Source organism: Halyomorpha halys, unplaced genomic scaffold (assembly GCF_000696795.3).
Source record: "Halyomorpha halys isolate HHAL.00 unplaced genomic scaffold, Hhal_1.1 Scaffold343.1, whole genome shotgun sequence".
Classification (NCBI taxonomy): domain Eukaryota; kingdom Metazoa; phylum Arthropoda; class Insecta; order Hemiptera; family Pentatomidae; genus Halyomorpha; species Halyomorpha halys.
This window is the reverse complement of record NW_027109758.1, coordinates 1,470,273-1,476,438: the sequence shown is the minus strand read 5'-3', so window position 1 is coordinate 1,476,438 and position 6,166 is coordinate 1,470,273. Positions and strand designations below refer to the sequence as shown.

Here is a 6,166-nt window from a genome sequence, read left to right as displayed (position 1 = left end):
TCATGAAATAAACTATTTTATGTACCAAGAGTTATATTGATATACCATAATGTTATATTTAGATGCAGTTTTATTTTTTATTTATTTCTTTATTGTACTATGGAGTGGTATTTTATGTGTACATTATTTTATTTAACTCTCAAATTTATCCAAGATTCAACCAGAGCATACATAAATGTTTGAGAAATGCAAGTCATTTTTTAGTTTTAGCTTTTTTTTTTTTTTTCATGATTTCTACCTTATTTGAGCTGATTAATCTTAAAACCTGCTCAATCCACTTTTTCCATAAAATATTTTTTTTTTAAGTTCCCAATGTACTACATCGATCTAGTAGTAGCAAAGCTGTATTGACCAAAATTGGACTTTTTGGAAATTGGACCAACTCATGATGTTGGTGAGATATAACACAATTACTTTTTAGTGAATCGTCTAAAATGCTTGAAAATGGATTGAGCAGGTTTTAAAACTAAACACTTCATTTGTTTGATTATGTTACACATAGAAATTGTTTTTCAAATTTGACATTTCTATTTTATCCTGTATTTCCATTCTTCAACCTTTGGCTGCCTTAATCATTACACCAATTAGAACATGAGTACTCTTATAAATTTATTTCATAACATTAATTTCCTGGTTATTAGAATTTTTTATAAATTATTCCTTAAGGATAAATCAACATTGTAGTCATGCTCTGAGCTCCATAATGTTTTTAATCTTTCCCATGGCTTATATATAAACATTTTTTAGATTCTCAATTTCTATCCATATTGCGCTTTATAGAATATAGAATATATTATCAAGATATTATTATTAAATAATGTGGAGTTAAATAACAATCGAGTCTTTGTACAAAATTATACTAAATGCTAAAGAGGGATAATAAATTTTCTCAAGCATTTCTGATAAATATTAATATGAAACTCGTGAATCATATTGTTACTAATGATTTCTTATACTGAGAAAGGAATGTACATTGGTTTTCATTCAGGAAAATAGTCGGCTAACAGATAAGATAAAAATGTCAAGTTCGATGTCTCACATTGTTTTAGGATGGTGGAATGTTACAGCATCCTGAATAATTTTATGTTTTAAAGTTCAATAGCTTTGTTTAACATATTTTACTGTGATATCCTTTTGTAGTGAGAGCCTCTAATGATAGTTACTATAAAAAATTATTTTTACATTCTAATTGCTTTATTTTGCTACACCTATATTTGTCATTCCATTAATTTAGGATTAAAGTTTATGGCCAAACTACTGGAAATAGTAGACTGCATGTCTTATTCTTGTATAATATAAATGGAGTTTCAAGGCTCTTATATTATATTTAGACAAGACTTGGAAGTATTTTTATTTCAGCCAACTATTACGATTATATAAATTGTTACTTTTTCTTGAAATATATATACTTCTTTATGTTTGTAGGAGATGGAAAGAATGTTATTTATCCATAAACCTTTTTTCTTTTTTGTTATAAATAACATTGGATTTATAAACTATAATGAATTAGTTTAGTATTTCTTTGTATGAATAAATATATTCTTTTTAACTACGCTTTCTTATCAAAAATATATAGATATTTATTTGGATTGTTTTTGCTATCTTTCCTTTCAACCATTTTAAAATAATTAATATTGGTCTCTCTTATGGTTTCTGTAACAGAGATATAAAATCTATGGAGGCTTTTTTTTTTTTTGTTTAGACAGAATTTTATTGATTATGATGAAAGGAGGTACATGTTTTTTATCAGCTGACTAAATTATTATTAAGGAAGATTAAGCTCCCTCTCCACCTGGATGTGGGATTTTCACCAATTTCGATGAAATATTTGTGCCACATTTGTTTATCATTCACTGAGCATGATTGTAAAATAAACCACTCCTGATTCTCTGTTTTAAGTAAAGAGAGGATCCATCGTCAATTATAATGGCTGTGACAAATTTAACAAGTATTTTCCATTACTTAAAAGAAAATTTGGGTTAAATTAAACCCTCCTATCTCCTGTAGATATTCAGATAAGAGAAGTATCGCAGAAACATTCTACACATATTATAAAAACTGTTTCACTTTATCTATTTTAAAACTATATGCATTTTTTACATAAATTGGTGTCCACTTTTAAGGAATTATTGTTAAAGAGACATTTTCCTGGTTACTCCTTTTATAAATTTCATCAAATATGAATTTTCCAGGTAATAGGCCTTACTACAGGGCTGTCTACGATAAACTAGAAGATTTTTACTTTTAGATTTATCAGGATTAATAAACAAAAATGTCATTCATAAAAACATGTTTGAATCAATTTTTCTTTTAAATTTTTGATAGGAATACTTCACTTGCTGAATTAAAGGTTTTAAAACCAGATAAGCAAATAAAACAAGATATAAACCCAACTTACATAGTGAAATATAAAATTATTTTTCTTAATAATCCTATTTTCTAAACTTGTATATAATCAGCTGCACGTACTTCTTTCTATGCTGCTTAAAAAGACGTTCATTAACTATCAAACTCACTAATAAACTAACCATTTATTAAGTACTAATAAAGCCATTTTGTAAATAAAACCAACTGAGTTATTGGCAACAGAAAAACAGTCAAATATCAGAAAATTCCTATCCAAAGTACTAAAAAAAGATGCTACTTATTATGTTTCTAATGAAACATTACACTCTGACCTTAAAATTCCTTTCACCACAGGTCATTTCAATAATTTTGACGACAGACAGACTCTATATCCTGACCAATTGACTCGAGGGTATCTATTGCTACTAACCCATAGAAACCACCCACAAGACTATTAAGGCACTGACTAAGAGACTTTCTGCACTGATCTCATTTATTTTCTCCTCAAGGTTCAGTCCTTTCTCCCATTTTGTTCAACTTTTACCTTCACGACATTGTCCAGTCCACACACACCTCCATAGCTATGTTCGCTGACGATACAGCTGTGTTCTCTCAACATGATGACATAATAATAGCTAGAAATACTTTGCAAAGTCACCTTAATGATTTAGAACAATATTTCACTAAATGGATGATTAGCTTGAACATTGAAAAATGCAACTCAAAAGTTTTTACTCTTCGATGCCCACCAGATCCATCGTATCTAATCCTCAAAGGTAAAAATGTGAAATGGAATCCTGCCAGTGAAACAGTAAGATACCTGGGAATTCACCTAGATCGCCTTACCTGCAATCACCATATCAACATCAAACTTATGCAAGGTTAGCAATGCTATATCCTATCCTAAATAGAAAGTCCCCAAACTAAAACCAGAAACAACTGTTCTTATATTTAAAACAATCCTCAGGCCACTGCTGATGTATGGCTGTGAAGTCTGGGGAGCGGCATCCTTCACAAAAAGGAAAAAACTACAATCTTTTCAAAATAAAGTCCTAAGAATCGCAGTTAATACTCCTTGGTTCATAAGAAATAACCAATTGCATCGCGAATTACATATGGAGTCAATAGAGGATTATATCAAAAAACGGTTCATGAAGTTCCACTCCCAATTGCCGACAGTTAAAGGAGCAGTGACCTACAACCTGGGAAACCCAACCTCAACCTGAAGACTGAAGCCCAGACTGCTGCAGGACATTCTTTTATAAATTTTTAATAAATATAAAATTAATTCATAGTCACACTACCTCTACTTATTATTATTTTTTTCTCTCTTTTCTTTTTCAAATTAACTTGTTTCTTTTTACTATTAGAAGGGAATTGTTTGTTTATTTACGTGTACCAATATCATTATATTTTGTTATTAATTTTACTTTCCTCCTTTATTAAGAAGCATTATTCTTATCTATTTATTTTATTGTTATTTCTTTTAATAAGAACATTGTATACAGTTAGGGGTGTCATTCGTATAACTATACCCCCTCATAATTAACTGTTAAAAAATATATATAATATAAGTTATATCAACCATGTAAGGCCCACTAGGCCGATCTGGTATAAAAATAAAATAAAATATATTTATTTTCTAATGCATTCCAAACTACATTTTCTTTTTCTCACTCACATTTGCTTATTGTGAAAGGAGATAGCAAATTACAAACATGGCCAAAATAACTATATTTGCCATATAAAATAAATTGTATTATGATTTATAGCTTTGAGCTTTTTGGTGTAAACCTTCAAATTCTTTTCTCCCTTATACAATCCAAAAAAGCACAGAAAATTCTTAATGCTCGTTGTTGTCTCTCATAAAATAATCCAAAATTAACTTAATATTCCATTTCGAAAAGATATTGAACACAATAGATACCTGTCTTTTCGTTGTAAACTACTATAACTGTCAAATTCTTTAGCACCAAACATCTTGCCCATTACAATTCATGATGATCCTACAGCTCTTAAAACAAAAATGTCCCCGTGACCTAACATAGTATACCGTCATTTTGATTTTGAACTTTCCAAAATATATTTATTTTTTCAAGAGTAAAGTTTTGAGTGAGCTTTGAAGTTTGGTGCATTTATTATCTATTGATAATTTTAAATGTGCTTTAAAAACTTACCAGTCAATGCACTTTTTGGACTACTAATGTTTAAAAGATGGTCCAACCTTCAAGATACACTCAAAACTTGAATATAAGAAAAAATGTAGTTAGAAAGTTTTGGAATAAGAGTCAAGATAGGTACAATTTGAGTGCTACCACTGAATATGTTTTTACACATTTTAAATTCATGCTATTTAATTTATGTATATACAGCTTGATTATATACTTTATTTATATATTTTAATTTGTATATATAAGTTACAAATGTATTTTAATAGGCTTGTAGGATTTTATTTTTTAATGCTATAAGTTCCAACAAAAAACAATTACCTGTGGTGCCTTTATTACAAAAAAGAAAATTTAATAATATAAAACTACTTTTGCTACATATGTTATGTTAATTTACACAATATGCATTGCCCTATAAATCCTTTTCCAAATTTCTCCTTTGAATACTTTATCTGTCTCTTTTTCATGTTTTTTATTTTTATATATTATTATAATGTCCCTGATGACCTGGATTCACGACAAACCAAAGAAGTCAGTTGCAGTGTAATCGAAGAAAAGGAGAAAAAAGTTGAAGTAAGAAAATATTAAAATCATTATTTTAGATTACTCGATAAAAATGAACTATCAATAATAATTTAATGATCACATGTTTATCTTTTTATGAAATAATACTTTGTCATGTGAGGCACTCTTAGTTTAGGCTCAATTTGATAAATAAACATTAAAAAGTTATTTTTGATTAAAAATCAACACAAAATGTATTGACAAATGGTCCTATTTTACTGTTGATGGCTAGAAATTGAGTCCGTTCAATTGAATTTGTATACTTTTGTTCTCTTAATATATTTTCGACTAAGGGTTATAATGCTGAACCCATGTCTAATAAAAAATTATAAGTCGTTGTAAAACATATCTTGCTACTATTAGTACTATATCAAATCAGAAAAAGTGTGATGTTTCCTTCTGGCAGGGGTCTTTAACCTCTTTGTGCCTGTGGGTACAGTTATATGTTATCTGTCAGGTGGCACCATTGTTTTGTTGATTAAAATAGGTGCAATTGCTGCCATGGTTGTCACTATGTAACAGGTTCTAGTTGAACTACCATAACACTCACTTATCACACTATACCTTGAGAGATAGTGCTGCTTTTGGATTACAAAATTATCATCATGACAGTAGCTTCACTTCTACAATATGTACCACCAGCTATCACATTATGCGTAGTGTGACAGTATTGTCATTACAGGAAATATCAAGATGGCAACTATTAAACAGTTCAACCCTTGCATTATCTGCAATAGTTCTTGCCATGGCTATAAAATGTCACCATGTGGACCGGCATTAACATGATAGTGGTTTCAATGTAGTATGTGTACCATCTATCATGCTGGACCTAGTACCACAGTACTAACATGGGGGAAACTATCATACTGTTTATACTAGGGTACAGCCATGGGCCAACTACCCCGAAATGTTTTTTTAAATTAACTTAAAATTTAATCAAAGAGGAATTTTATTAATGCTGTACAATAATTTTATTCAGCCATCTTCAATACATTACTTTCTCAATCTATATAAATTTTTGTATATATGTATATATAGTTGACCGTAAAAATTGATATATAAGAAGATGGTCAGGGTTGCGGTCAAAA

At 29.3% G+C, this 6,166-nt stretch overlaps 1 long non-coding RNA gene across 1 annotated transcript in view; it reads left to right on the top strand.

Moving 5' to 3' along the window:
• Nucleotides 1-4,885: 4,885 nt before the first annotated feature.
• Nucleotides 4,886-6,166, top strand: part of LOC106681490 (uncharacterized) — a 12,725-nt gene continuing 11,444 nt past the window's right edge. Inside the window, exon 1 of the long non-coding RNA XR_001343257.2 lies at nt 4,886-5,087. This is a non-coding gene — a long non-coding RNA (uncharacterized lncRNA). The remainder of the gene's footprint in view (nt 5,088-6,166) is intronic.